This window comes from Silurus meridionalis, chromosome 21, assembly GCF_014805685.1.
Source record: "Silurus meridionalis isolate SWU-2019-XX chromosome 21, ASM1480568v1, whole genome shotgun sequence".
Lineage (NCBI taxonomy): Eukaryota > Metazoa > Chordata > Actinopteri > Siluriformes > Siluridae > Silurus > Silurus meridionalis.
Genome location: NC_060904.1, coordinates 1,842,089 through 1,857,088, shown reverse-complemented (window position 1 = coordinate 1,857,088; position 15,000 = coordinate 1,842,089). Strand labels below are relative to the sequence as shown.

Here is a 15,000-nt window from a genome sequence, read left to right as displayed (position 1 = left end):
CTGAAAATGAAAGGAAACTGATGAGATGATGTACAAACCACTTTACAAAAGATCTTCAATGATGATGCTGAATCAAATAATTCCTGCTTGATGTATAGCAGGTCACGTGATCACAAGGCATATGCAGGCGTGTCGGCATAAAAGTTAACGACGTGATGCTTCGATTAAAAATACGTGTGCATCGGATACGAGCCACCATTTGTATCACGATGCATCGTTTTTAACACATTGGCATCGTAAAAAAACATTTATTTCTATATAATTATTAGTAGATGCACTTTATTTTATTATTATTTTTTTTTTAATGATTCTATTTGATATGTAGATCGATTTTTCGTTGTTTAACTGTTTCTCGAGCGCCGCTGTTGCTACGTGAACATGACGGAGATCGAGGCGTGTCCTGAGAGTCACATAGAATACAGATTAACATGGCAGAGGCAGAGCTGTAACTTCCTGCACACAGAACAGAAAAAAAAGACGTGTGTGTGAAAGGGGTCATGTGTAGAAGTCAGATTTGCTGTCAAAACTATTTGTACCATATGGAATTGCGTAGCATCATATTTTTTTCATTAATTCACATTGTGTTGAATGGAATGGAAATCGTATCGCAGTGTATCGTAATAGAGAGAAATCGCATCGTATCGCATTGGTAGCTGCTTCATATGTATCGTTCATGTATCGTATCGTTGGCTATGCATCGCATCGGCCTCGGGTATGGAGATGTGCATCACTAATATCCAGGCTTTTTACCTGATCTTTGTATCTCCTGTTTCTGGTCATCGGACAAACTTAATGGTGAACCGTCTTTCGCTGTCATTCGGAACGCAGCCTGGTCTTATATCCATCCTACACTACATATATTTAATGTGCTATCAGTCACTGGCCTGTCATCTTTTGAGGGATGTGTGATCTCCAGCCTGGACTAATCCCCCACCACGGCCATGCTCATGAATTAAATATGTATAATTACACGTCTGTGGGTCTCTACAGAAATGAAGCATTTGAACTACTTACACATTTTCACAGTCGATGGCATTAATTGTGCTCGTTTTTAAGAGACACGCTGTCAGCGTAATTCGAGATTCTTTCGACTTTTCTATCTCCACACTGCAGTATTATCATCAGACCATCATCCATACTCTCTCTCTCTCTCTCTCTCTCTCTCTTTCTTCCTCTCTTATCCCCATCCCCCAGAATATTTTTTGTTGCCCAGGCCCTGTCTCATTCCCTGTCATATTCATGAGGGTGGCCCCAATAAGGCAGGAGCGTCTGGGAGGCAATAAATAGGAATATGAAGCGTTTATTGCCGCTGCAATGATTTCCAAGCTGGACTCTGATGAGAGCTGGGATCACTGAAGCGAGCAGAGATGCATGTACGTGGTGTATACGACGCACCTTTACGCACAACAAGCCGTACAGTGTGGGCTTATTAAAGTGATTACCGCTGGTGTGTCTAAAACATGGCACTCATCGACAGGTAACACGTGTAAGTGTAAATTGAAGGGCATTGATCGCACACCCTGGTGTCGTGAACGGAAGACGGTCGTGGGTTTCAGCTTTTTATTGTTTCATCCAGAAGAAGGAATATAGAGATTGATGGCTAAAGAAGGAGACAGAGGGAGAGGAAGAGGGGGATCTTATCTACTCCAGTAATGCCTAACACGAGATAATGAACAGCGTGCAGATAGAAGGCATATACAGTGGAGAGATGGAGAAATCAATAACGCATGCATAGGGCTCCATCATTATACGTAAAGATTTACCTCACGTTTCAGTACGAAATGAAACACTGCACGCACAGGGTATTCCTCCTCTCAAAACCTCCTCGGTGGCGCTAATGCTCTGTTTACCCCACTTGTTTTTCTATTTATTCCCCCCCCGAGCTTGTAATTACTACGCTTTGCTAATTAACTGTTTTATAACGTTCTCATTACACCGTGGTTTTTACAGCTTTTTCTCTTCGTTCTGTTCGCCAGATGCCAGCGACGGAGCTCAGCGTGTGACTTTCTCGCAGCTAGCGACTGATTTTTGATTAAAGTCATTAAAGCAGCGAGAACTCACACGTAGACCAGGGTGCGTATCACGTATATGGTCAGGGGGTTTCTACTCCGAAGAAAGGTGTGTCAGAATTCAGGAGGAAAAACTTGTCAAACTTAATACAATCCTGACTTCTTAATCACGGGGGCGTCGTTGGGCCCAAGCCTCTACAGGTGGTCCGGTGTGGGAGGTTTAAAGAGATCTGGAGGATCTGAACATCGGAAGGAAAATCTCAGGGGGGCGGTGGGTGGTGTTGGTGGAGACAGAACTTCCATCTCGTAGCATCTCCAGCAGCTTGCGATGAGCAAAATATGATAAAGCCCCTGCTGGGTTAAATAGGGCTGGCAAATGTCGAGACCCGTGAAGAAGATGAAGCTGGATAAAGTCTCCTGCGCTCAGATGTGAACACAGAAAGAAGAACCAGGAGCTTGAAACTTAACCCCATCGAACAGACAGCTGAATAGAAGGTGCACGTGTGTATGTGTGTGTGTATATATATATATATGGGTGTGTGTGACAAAGGCTATGGATGAAGGAGAAAGCCTACCTACAAAGCCCAGGCTGTCTAGCAGGATTTGGGTGCTGTGTTGCTGCCGGAGATGATGCTCCCCTTTGATACCCCGTGAGAGATTATAGCAGGAGAGACCAGTTAAAAGTAGTCTATAAACATTCTAACTCCCGTCTCCTCGCCTCGCGCTCCTGCACCGGCCATCACAAGTGTCTGGGGTCTGGAGTATGAGGGTATTTCCCTGGTATATCTCTCTGCTCCTCGCTTTGTAGCTATAACATTCTCATTCGGCAGAGGATACAAATAAAATTCAGAAAGAGAAACTTCTCAAGTTTGGATTGGTGAACAAACGAATAACGAGTTTGGCCTTCGATCGGTGGTCGGCTGCAGTTCTACATTTGAGAAGCCATAATTGAACCTTTCGTTGAATCCTCCTCCGCTCATGTTTATGCAAGTTATGTAGCAGACTGTTAGTTAGTCACCAACCAGGGCTAAAGAGCTAAACAAACCGTTTATATAGAACCCTGTAATTGAGTCAGGAAAGTTAAATTGTATTTGATGAAGCCGAAGCTGGCGTCGAACTGAACCCACATAGAGAACTGTTCTCACGGCTAATGTTCTGCTGCCGTCTCGGTCACGCTTATTACATAAAGAGACGCGAGTGGCAAATTTCACAGCGCAAACTGTAGCCTTTGTTTTATCGCCCTCATTTATTTCCTTCCCTTTCCATGTCTCAGTTAAAAAAATCTGTGTGTGGTGTCTTATTTCTATTGATTTAACTCCTACCAGCTCTATAATGCCAGGCTCTTGCCTTAAGTGTTTCATCTGTTTTGTTCATGAAGAGTACATGATGAATCTGAATCAATGTGGCTGTAGGATATAACCTCAGTGTTTTGTTTATTTTTTTTTTTTTTCCACCCGTAACACATTATCGAAATACAGAATGCCCACACGAATTGGATTCGAAGGCATTAAAAATGCAAAAAAATTCTAGCCCCGGTTCTAAAAATCCTGCCGAAAATAAACAAGTAGCTCGGAAGGTCCTCCCAGAAGATCCTGGATTTATGATCGGCTCCATCGTAGCGATTAGCCGAGTCTGAATCACGAAACGCTAAAGTTTTTATCCGATCCAGTCGAGAGGTTAAAAAGCCAAGCATAACACGGCCCTGTGCAAAAAAAACTACGCAGCACAATGCCGATTAGCTCCATTACCTCATAATGGATATGTATTAGTGGAAAATACCAAATAAGCGGCGCACATGTCGGTGCTCGCCGCAGAACGACTCCTCCGCTACGGAGTGATGGATCGTCCGCGCTACAGAGCCGAGGTGTCTCTGAAACCTGGATTCCTGTAAAATTACGGCACAGATAGGAATCCTGTTTGTTTAATTTACGGTCTCATGGAACTGTAATCAGCGGACGGCTGCGGATTCTCCCCCGGAATGTTCCGGAGGGTCAGGAGCCAATGGAAAACAGCTTGCACGGGTAATTCAGAAGGTGCGCTTTAACCTCCTGATTCACCAAAAAGAACAAAAAAAAAAAATACTATAGTATTATGACCTTACTGGAAATGCAATGATTCGGGTATTTGAGAAACGCGGTGCTGGATGACCGGCGTTTCGTACTCGTGCTCCGTAAAGTTCTCGTCGGTTCCACTCACTGGAAATCCGTGCCATCAGACTCCGAAGCTCATCAATACGATAATTATAGAAGGTTAATGTCAACATTTATGTTAAGCATTGCCTCGTGTGCCATAAACAAGTTCTCAGTTACAGCCCAATCAATCGGCGTCTGAGCGAATGGAAGATCTTGTATTACAGCGTGAGTGTTTTGCTATGCTTTTAGAGTGCTAATAATGGCCTTTTCAGCCAGTCTTTTAATTATGTTAATCAAAGATGGAGGCAGTCGGAGAACAAATGGATCACACGGTTATTCTCTGTTATAGAACAGGGAGGCGTAATTTAATTATTCGAAGTCCATTGACGCTCGAAAACGCTTTTGGAAAGATGAAGAGTAGGGCAGAAATTATCCCTTTTTTTTTTTGCTTACCATTTACTAATAACCCTAATAATCCATGCGAGATAATTAAGTGCGATTGTATTGTATTCGCCCTGCGATCTGTCCTCGCTCTGGGAAAGGAGGCGCTCTGTGGTATTGATGTCCAAACAGAAGAGAAGCTGTTAGTCCTCGCTCGCTCTCAGCGCTCGGGTTTTTTTAAGTCAAGGTTGAAACTAAAGTATGATCAGACTATCGATTGCCTCCGAGACTCACCTCAGTCAAAATTATTAATGAACAAGCGGTTCAAAATCATTAGGCGGGACAAAGGCGTGGTGCGATAAAGCCGGAGGTTAATCAATCGACTGGTGCTTGATTAGAAGGAAAAAAGAAATCCTTCATTCATATACATATTTCTTTGCGCTCGTTAATTCCGCATTTGTTTGTTTTTTTCTTTTGTTTTCCCTCCATTCGTCCTCTGTGTCTCAGAGATTTGAGGACTGAGGCACGATAATGACTGAAATGATGATTACTGCTATTTCGCTAAGCTCACCTCAGCTCAGTCGATAATTTTTAATTAACTGAGGAACCAACAGAGGAGCCATGATCGGGATTCACATATCATTACTAGATACTCTGCACTCCACTCCTGAGTTGTGTTTGCTGCAGTGTTTATTTTTAAAGATGAAGGCGATGGCGTGTGACACGCAGGCTTCGTATGACTGGCTGGTCGGATCACGTAGGCGTCTCGGTGTGGTGACCGTTCGGTGCCTCGGTGTGGGATACATGCTGAGATCGTGGCCTTCATGCCGCCTGGACGCTGTCAACGTGCCCTTCATTAGCTTCTCTCACAGCCCTGCCCTGTTTGGCCTGCACGTCTCTCGTCTCCGTCACGTCGGCTGGAGATGCAGAGATCCATACAGTCTATAAGAGCAGCGAGGAAAACGAGGAGGTGAGAAAGAAAGATCGAGAGTTTATTATTAGCGATGGAGGACAGAAGAGAAAATGAAGCATAATGTGTCCTTCTAACAATCCTGAACTTTAGAAAAGGTTCTTGTTAGGTTCTTGGATCTTGGTACTTGCATGACTGAATTGAATACGTTCCAGGAACTAAATGCAGATGGACAGGAAATGAGAACTGACGATGGAAAATTGTTGAGTCTCAGAGTTGAAGAATACAGGTAGTCTCCCAGTTACAATGGAGATGCGTTTTGATGAGCCCATTGTAACTCGAAAATCTGGCAAGTGGAGACGTGGCGAAGCTCAGCCAAGAGTCTTAAAGAATGGAGATGAGTATGGGGTAGTGTACTGTTATTCATTTACCAAATTACTGCACATCATTCAGCAAAACAGAGCATTTTTAGCAAAACATACAATATTTTTACAATTTGTATACAGTGTGATTAATAATCAGTAGCTCCAGTGGCTACATTCGAAGAATTTGCTTTGCTAATGCTAATTAGATTTAATGCCAAGCTTCCTATGAACGTATTTAGAACTGCTCCAAAAAAAAACCTTGTTAATCTCCAGACCACGGAGACTCATTTCTTTGCTGCATTTTGCTAATGCAAACGTTATTAGAAAAAAACACACTCGGGATAATGTGCGCCGTGTAAATACATGAAGGATCTTCTGATTCATAGCCAGATATTTTATTCTGTAAAATAAAATTCCTTTTGTTTTGTACAGCGCATTAACGAATTCCGGTGGAACCGCGAGCTGGAAAATATGTGCTGCTTTGCTGGAAAAGCTCGATGTCGCCTGTGTAAATGTGTATAGAGCGTATAAAGCCCGGCCCGGATGTGTGATTACGTCTCGAACACATTTAGGTGATGGTGTACACAAAGTTGGGTTCAGATGGCAGGGTGATGACTAAAAGATGGGGGTCTGCATTATTTTATGACCTCTCTCTCTTTTTCTCTCTCTCTCTATACGTATGCCCTTCTCGCTCGCTCGCCTGGCATTAGCTTTGTATCGCTAGCTCCCAGCGCTGCCATTAACATTAGCATGGCTGCTTTTTTTCCTCTCCGTGGCTGCCATTTTCTGCCGCTTTTCCAGCCAGGCACATACATAATAATCGACATAATTCAACAAATAAATATCGCGATCAAAAGGCAGCCCAAGAGGAGCACTCGCCGTTATTCTAATGCACAATGGTTTGACAGCTGCGAACGTTAGCCGCGGCGCAGGGAGGATGGAGAGGCGCATGCAGAATCGACCATTTTCATCGGAGTGATTTTTGTCCTAATGGCGGCTTCAGCGGCCTGGCTGTGTGCGCCCTCCTGCTGGGCTGCAGACTATTACTCAGCCAGCGCTCTCAATCACTTACTCATCTGGTGCTCTGCAACACTCGAACAGCAGGGTCCCTGCCATTGTTTTATGCCTGCGCAGCCCTGCCGTGAACCCGGCCGCCTTTCTTCACATATGCACACCATCATGTACTTTCTTAACAGCACGGCCCGCTTGCACAGGGGGTTCTGGGTTCCTCCGGACGCACGTCCTGCACGATTGATGCTCCCAGGAACCGAAGCGGTGAAACGGAAATCGGCCGGCGGTTAGATATCGCAGTCCTGACCGAAGAGAAAAACTCGGCTCGACCAGAATCTCCGCGGCGAAGCTTTCCTGACACGGCGCGCCGCATAAATATTTCACCGATTTGTTTATTTATTTACTCGAGACATTTTATTAGAAGGAATCTTTCTTGGAAATGCCACAGTTAATATCCTGGTGCGGGGAGGAAGATGAAGAGGCCGGAGCAGAGTTATGGCGTGCACAGTGCATTTGGGTGACGTGAGCCAACATATTAAACTCAGGGGGAAGAGACAGAGACGGAAAGACCGAGAGAATAAGAGAGAGAGAGAAAGAGATGGGGGGATGCATCAGTAGCAGAATATGCCCGTGCAGAGGAAATGCCTATTCCATCCCCTCTCCTAACACCACCTCCACCACCCCACTCCCTGCTTTCATTTGCCTTGCAGCTGTTCTAAGCATGAGCAGGAAAAAATGCAGCGTATCAAACATAAATCAAGAGCCGAGACTTCACTTTCTCACTTGGGTGCGAGAAAATCTGACGCCGAATTAAAGCAGGGTTTATGATGTACGTAACCTTCCGTCCCAGCTGGATGTATCTAGAACAACGAGAAAGAAGAACACATGCACGAAAGGGAGGAGTTGGAATTAGGAAAACGGAGAACGCGTTAGCTTTCTGAAGAATCCTTGTATCCGAGTGTGTGTGTGTGTGTGTGTGTGTGTGTGTGTGTGTGTGTGTCTATCCTTCATCGTCACAGTGGGGAGTGTGAAAAGGGAGGTTTTTGGAACATATCAATGATGTTATAGTCGACCTTTCTTCTGTTTCCTCTCATATCTTCTTATGAACACTTCTTATTCTTCTTATTCTTCCAAACCCTTACATTTTCCAGAACAAGGAAGACTTATGCTTTTTGTTTCTTATTTACTTTTTGACTATACATATATATATATATATATATATATATATATATATATATATATATATATATATATATATATATATATAGAGAGAGAGAGAGAGAGAGAGAGAGAGAGAGAGAGAGAGAGAGAGGAGTTGTGGTCATTAATATGGAGGAAAACATGTATATATATATATATATATATATATATATATATATATATATATGTCCCTATTTTGTTCCCCTGTTTTTATGTGGTTTAAATATCACATATGTTTTTCATCTCTTTTTACAACTCATTAACATAATCCTGGTGATGTCCTGATTTTTTTTTTTTTAATATCTTTCTATTACTTGTGTCCAGATGTCACAGAAAATTCCACTATAGAGCCTCATAAAGTCTCCATTATGTTTTTATACTTAAAATTTGGGGGTTTTTTTGGACAAAATATGACCTAATTCAATAATAATAAAAAAAAAAAAAAACATCTGGATCTGTCACATCATTTCAATTTTTTTTTATGTGATCTAATAATTTGTATGACATTTTTGATCAGTAAATATACCCAGATGTATTTGGATGAAAAAAAGGCCAATAAAATGAGTAGTTTTGAGGTTTTTTTTTTATCTATTTGTTTATGATTAATATAATATAATAATAATAATAATATAATATAATTAGAGGGTAAAAATTGACATCCTTTTTCATTTGATTTTTTCTTTTAGAAAGTTGTGTTTCTGTCATCATTCCACATTTATAAAGTAATACAATCAAAAAATAGACTTCCAGAATCAGAGGTTGTCACGCTATTGGTGACTTTGGCTTCCATGCTAAATAAACGTGAAGTCGGATTGTGCTCGGAATGCGCACAGGCAGGAAGTGTGTGTACTGTAGGTCTGGGTAATCTGGGATCTGGGTTTATTTTGGTTCGCGGGGATTTTCTCTTGTACTGGCGTGATTCAGCGGCTTGGGTTTCAGAGTGCTGATACTAGCTTCTTGCGTCACCTTGCGCGTCTGCGTCTCTTCCTCCAGGCGGCTTGTAAAGCCACGGTGAGCTGAGATACAAGACTCAGCACATGACAGCGGCTTTTCTGGCTCTGCCGAGGCCAAAGAACTCGACTGTGTGACAGCAAGAAAACAAATATGTGTATGACATCAGCGTTGGAACTAAAGCCTGTTCTGTTATTGCATTCTCCTACACTCCATACACTCCATACACAAGCTCCGTGTGAGTGTGTGTGTGTGTGTGTGTGTGTGTGTGTGTGTGTGTGTATGTGTGTGTGTGTGTGTGTGTGAAGGGCAGTGCTGGTAAAATGCTCAGCCTGTGTGGCGTGTGGTTCTCGCTCCGGATTCTCTCGTGGCTCGAGGGGTCAGAGTCTGGGCACCGGCTGGAGGAGGGGGGAGGAGGGAGGAGGGAGGAGGAAGAGGGGCGGAGAAAGAACCAGAGGAGATTAGAGAGGAAGTAAAGGTGTGGAGAAACTCTACCTCCACAAACCCCTTCAACATCATCCATCACAGAGTCAACGCCGTTTTCGGGATTCACCCAGCACACGTCTTTTTTTTTTTTTTTTTTGTATGAGGTTCTCAGGGGTTCTCAGGGGGTCTCAAGTGTGCAAAAGCATCGCAGGGAATTTCTTCTCGCCGTCCCCATTCCCTGTATGAAAAAAAACAAAACAAGATGGTATCAAATAAAACCCCGAGCCAACATGTGAGAAAGCTTGAGATGAGCGAGAAGGCTGCACACATGAACGATGAGCCCTCATGTGCTCGGCAGCTTTTTCGCAGACGGCCGGAATTTCTGTTTTTGGAAGTGGATCGCTACTGTCTATATAATATTTAGGGCCTATTCACGGAGCAGCTGGCGAGAGAATAAAAGGGCTTCCGCTGTTCGCATCTGCCGGAGAAGGATGTGGTCCTGCGTCTGCTCCTCCTTCTCCTGCCTCCGCACAAATAGCACTACATAGGAGACAGTTGTTTCTGGCCGCCCCTCCGCCTGTCATGGCTGTCAGACCAAATCCCATGACTTATGGCTCCTCCAGATGTAAGAGATTTCTAAGCTGCCTCGAACAGCCTGCGGTTTTTGTGGTGTGAAAGAAATAGAGACAGAGAGCGAAAGAAAGAAAGAGAGGGAAAAACAGAGAAAGTCGAGTTTGTCTCGTACGAAACATCGACATCAGGGATCGTGTTTTTTTGTTGTCATTTCTTAGATTTTCCCCCCAAAAAAAAAATAATCATAAAAACCAGGACCAACAAAAGTATTTAAAAGCCTTGATGAAATCCGACACTTAAAACGTACGTGTTTTTTTGTGTCCTAAACGTTAAAAAAAGACGCAAATTGGAAATGACTTTGTAACTTCGTTATCCGTTAGTGCGTCTTGTTAAGACTCTGCAACAGGACAGTTTATTTGAAATTATGACAGCATTAAGTTCACTAATGTATCTAGTTTAAAAAAAAAAAACTCAAACTAAAATCGATATCTGTAACCCAATCTCACACTCTCGACTCGGGTCTCTTTTGGGTCGGATACCCCCGAGTTCCTCCTCCTCCGCCTTCTTGCTTCTCTTAAATGGTAATTTCATTTGCAGTCACTAAAACCTTCTCTGTAATTGCTGATTGCTGTGACCAGAGCTGAGTGTGTATTAGATATGCCTCCACACACACACACACACACACAATGCAGTGTTATTTCACATGGCCACCATGACATGACTGGAGCTTTTGACTTCCCAGCTGCGCTTTTTTTTTCTTTCTCTTAATTACGAGCTTAACCTCGTTCCTGTCCGACCTTCAACCCATCAAATGTCCGAGTGTCTCCGAAACGTAATTAACAAAATGGTGTTAATCATGGAAGGGGATGTACTGTGGAAGTGTGGGACATGTGGAAGTGATCGATATGTGTGTGTGTGTGTGTGTGTGTGTGTGTGTGTGTGTGTGTGTGTGTGTGGTAAAGGTAAGGTTCTGAGCGCTGAATGCCAGATGCAGGGTCGAGTCAGAGTGATCCGGCTCTGTTTCATGTGAAACCAGACGCATGGCTTTTCTTTCACAGGCCACAGGACTTGAGAAACTGCCACTTGGGGTAAAAGATAGGGGGAAAAAGAAAGAAAGAGAGAGAGAGAGAGAGAGAGGGAGAGAGAGAGGGAGGTGGCGAGGCAGGAGAGCCGTGTGAGGAGCGATTACCGTATTTGTTTGATCCTGACTCTAAAGAAAGTAATTCCTCTCCCCTGTCGTTACAGGTGCCGCTTTGCGTTACACTTCTTCTTCTTCTTCTTCTTCTTTTTCTTCTCTTTTTCCACACGTTTAATTTATTCATCTTGCGTGTCTTTGCTCCGGAGGCGCTCGCTTTGTTCCTGACGAATTAGTCGAGCAAAACTCGTCCGGAAAAAATCTCACCCGTATCGACGAGACAGAGGGGATAAAGAGCGATTCGAAACACGGAAACGTGACGTCGTCTCCTGCCGTCTTCTGACGTCACAAACTTGTCACAGAACCGGCTTTAACGTGTGATTTTTTTCCATTTCACGTGAATTTTACACATACATCCTTGCACCTGATGCAGTTCTTTTTACACATTTTCACACGTGGGTATATTTTTTAACATAAAGCTCAGTTTACAAGCGTTAGAACACGCATGGTTCTAGTTTCTTTTCACACGTGATTCACACACAAAATGTATTTCTTTTTTCATGGATACACACAGGTGATTTCTTTTCACACGTGATTCTAACATACAATCTTTTCACAGGCGGTTCCTACTTAGTATTTTTTTTCACACGTAATTCCTACATGCTGTTTTTTTTATTTTACACATGATTCCTACATGCTCTTTCTTTTCACACGTGATTCTTTTACACTTTCTTTTTTTCTTTTTTTTTTTACACGTGACTTCCTTTTTTTTCACAAATGATTCTTACATACGGTTTATTTCTTTTCATACGGGATTCTTACATATGAATTATTTTGCTTCAACGCTTTATTTCTTTTGTTACATGATTTAATAATTTTTTCACACAATTTCTTTTTTTTTTACGTGATTCTTTCCCACAATTCATTTATTTCACACGTGAGTCTTACAAAAGGTTTCTTTTGACGCATGATTCTTTCACACACGTTTTTCTTTTCACGTGATTCTTATATCTGATTTTTTTTTTTACACGTGATTCTTCCACACGATTAATTTTCTCACATGAGATTCTTACATACGATATTTTTCACACGTGATTGTTGCATACAATTTGTTCCGTTTTACACGTGATTCTTTTTCACAGCTCATTTCTTTTCACGAGCGATTCTTACAAACGATTGCTTTTCACGTGTAAATCTTACAGATGAGTTATTTCTTTTTGCATGTGATCTTATACACTATTTCGTTATTCTCACGTGATTCTGACACACAATTCATAGCTTTTTACACGAGATTTATACCCACAATTTATGGCTTTTTTCACGTGATTCTAACAAACACTTTATTTCTTTTCACATATCATTCTTCCTTATGATTCATTTGTTTTTTTTCCACCTATATCTGGTTCTTAACTCATTTATTAATTTTCAAAAATGACATTTTACTATTGGTTCATTGTTATTTACTTAGACATGATTTATGTTTTTTCACGTGATTATTTTATAAGATTTATTTATTTATAAGAGTTCCACTTTATGTTTGTATTAAATATCTGAGACTGTATGTATCTAATGCTCACGCGAGCAAATTTGGAATCAAAGATGTATTTATGACGTAGTTATTGTGTTATTTTAAACTCTTCCGATTACATTCGATTCGGTCGTCTATTCCTGGCTCGCTCTCGTTTCTGTTCGGCGCCGTTTTTATTCCCTTTCATTCTCCCAGAGTTAATTAAAGTCTCCTGTAATGAGAGATCGACTCGATGGTAACACTTAAAGCTTTCTTTGAACTACGCGGCCCATCGGTATTGCCGTTATTCTATTCTTCTCGTCATTTTGATGAGTCCGAACACAATTAGCCACCCATTTTGACGTCTTAATTGCTGCCGTTCGATCCGGGAGCTCGGGTTACTTCTCAGTGCAGCGTGCGGCGTAATCTTTATAGATTATTGCACTTAGAGGGTCTTCCGCTAAATGTTAGTAACAGGTTGGGAATTAGTGGATCTTAAATAGCCACATGACTCACTTTATATGATCGCATTTGCTTGTGTACTCCTGATCATCTGTGCTATTTTTTTTCTCAAAGCCCAGAAAAATATATTGTTTAGAGTCACGGCTAAAACATATCACGGGGGTCATTTCAAACTCGAGCTTCACTTTATTTTCATTAACAAATTAACTGTCGGAGTTGTTTGTTCGGATCATTTGGCTTTACTTTCTCCCGAAAAGAGAAATATTGCGTGAAAATATTCACACGTGATCTTCGAAATCGATTGTTCTTAAACGTCCATGCTAATGTCTAGCTATGTACGTAACTAAATACAGACGTGGACAAAAGTGAGAATGCGATGTGCTTTTGAACATCCCTTCCAACGCTGTTATAATAAACTCCACTCTTCTGGTGAGATGTTCCACTAGATATTGCGTAGATACATTCAGCCACAAGGGTGTGAGTGAAGTGAGGTAGTGATGGAGGTGAGGAGGCCTGAGGTGCAGTCAGTGTTCACACTCATCATGTTTAGAGCTCTACCGCAGGAGATCTTTCATTCCAACTCCAACACGTGGAAAGCAGACCTTCATGGAGCTGGCTTCGTGCACAGGGGCATCATCATGCTGGAACAGGTTTTGGGTCTCCAAAATTTCATGCTCCAGCATCCAAAGATGTACAGTTGTGTGCCTCCAGATTTGCGTTACAGGTTGAAGAATAAATAACAAAACAGATATGGCTGGAAAATATCAAGTGTCTCAGTACTTCCCAAAATCATATAGTGCACTTTGTACAGTTTGTACTTCTCTTTTCTATTCTCAGGATACGGCTACAGGCAGATATAATAGCGATATCTTTCGTTAATTATCAGTTTTCCCGTGATAAACCTTTAAAAATTTAACAATGTTCCGTCACATGGCTCCTCCTGTACATCTGATTCATGCTGTTAGTTCAGAAGAATACAAGCTTCAGAATAGAAAGACTTAATTTCATCCGATAATCAAAAAATAATCCAATATAGTTATAGATTTTCATGCCACATCTATATAATGTTAATATCTTGGTCATTATTAATAATATTAATAATAATAATAATTATAATTATAATAATAATCATATTATAAATAACAGTAATAACAATAATTGTTACATGCGTGATAACGTTTAATTATCAAACCTTTTCTGTTTCATTTGACTTAATATACGACTCAATATGTATATTTTATTAACATTTCTTATGTTTAGTTTTTCCTTTAATTTTTCCTTTAATTTGGCTTTGAACACCTGCAACCCAACAACTTCTCTGTGGGATAAATGAAGGATTCCGATTCTGATTAACCGCCAATTTTTTTCGGCATCATCACGTTGAACAGGGTTATAAATCAGCAGGCTAGTTTTTTATTTTTATTTCTATTTGTATAAATGCAATTAAAATATTATCATCCTCCTGCTTCTTTGTACCCAATCTGCCTTTTATTGAATTCGTTCATTAATTTATTTGTTAATTTATTTGTGTATGTATTTATTTTCTACTCATTGCTTGTGGAAGCGAAGCTGTTTTCCTGTAGCTGCCCGAACGTAACAAACGATCTCATCACGATCTCCTAACGATCTCCGTAATGTCTTTATAACCACCGAACTCGTTCCAGCCCTTTTCCACGAGGTTCAGCTCAGTGTGAGCGTCGACTTGTTCTCAGATTTGGACGTTAAAATATAAATAAAAAAAAGAAACTCCCACGTGTTGGCTCGGGCGAGTCGCCCTGAGAGGCTGCTCGGACGGTCAGAACGCCCCCTCGCTCGTTTTCACGGTGCCATGTTGTATTACGATCGTGCCGTGTTCTAAACGTCAACCCTTTCACCCTGCGTATACACACACACACTCACACACACACACTCACACACACGGGCTTTCCCATAACACAC

The 15,000-nt window shown here is 41.6% G+C and overlaps 1 long non-coding RNA gene across 1 annotated transcript in view; it reads right to left on the bottom strand.

Annotated features, from left to right (window-relative positions):
* Positions 1-5,388: 5,388 nt before the first annotated feature.
* The window catches only part of LOC124403876, a 25,193-nt gene continuing 15,581 nt past the window's right edge, over positions 5,389-15,000 (bottom strand). The window contains exons 2-3 of the long non-coding RNA XR_006928966.1: positions 9,455-9,623; positions 5,389-5,464 (exon numbers count right to left, since the gene is read on the bottom strand). This is a non-coding gene — a long non-coding RNA (uncharacterized LOC124403876). The remainder of the gene's footprint in view (positions 5,465-9,454; positions 9,624-15,000) is intronic.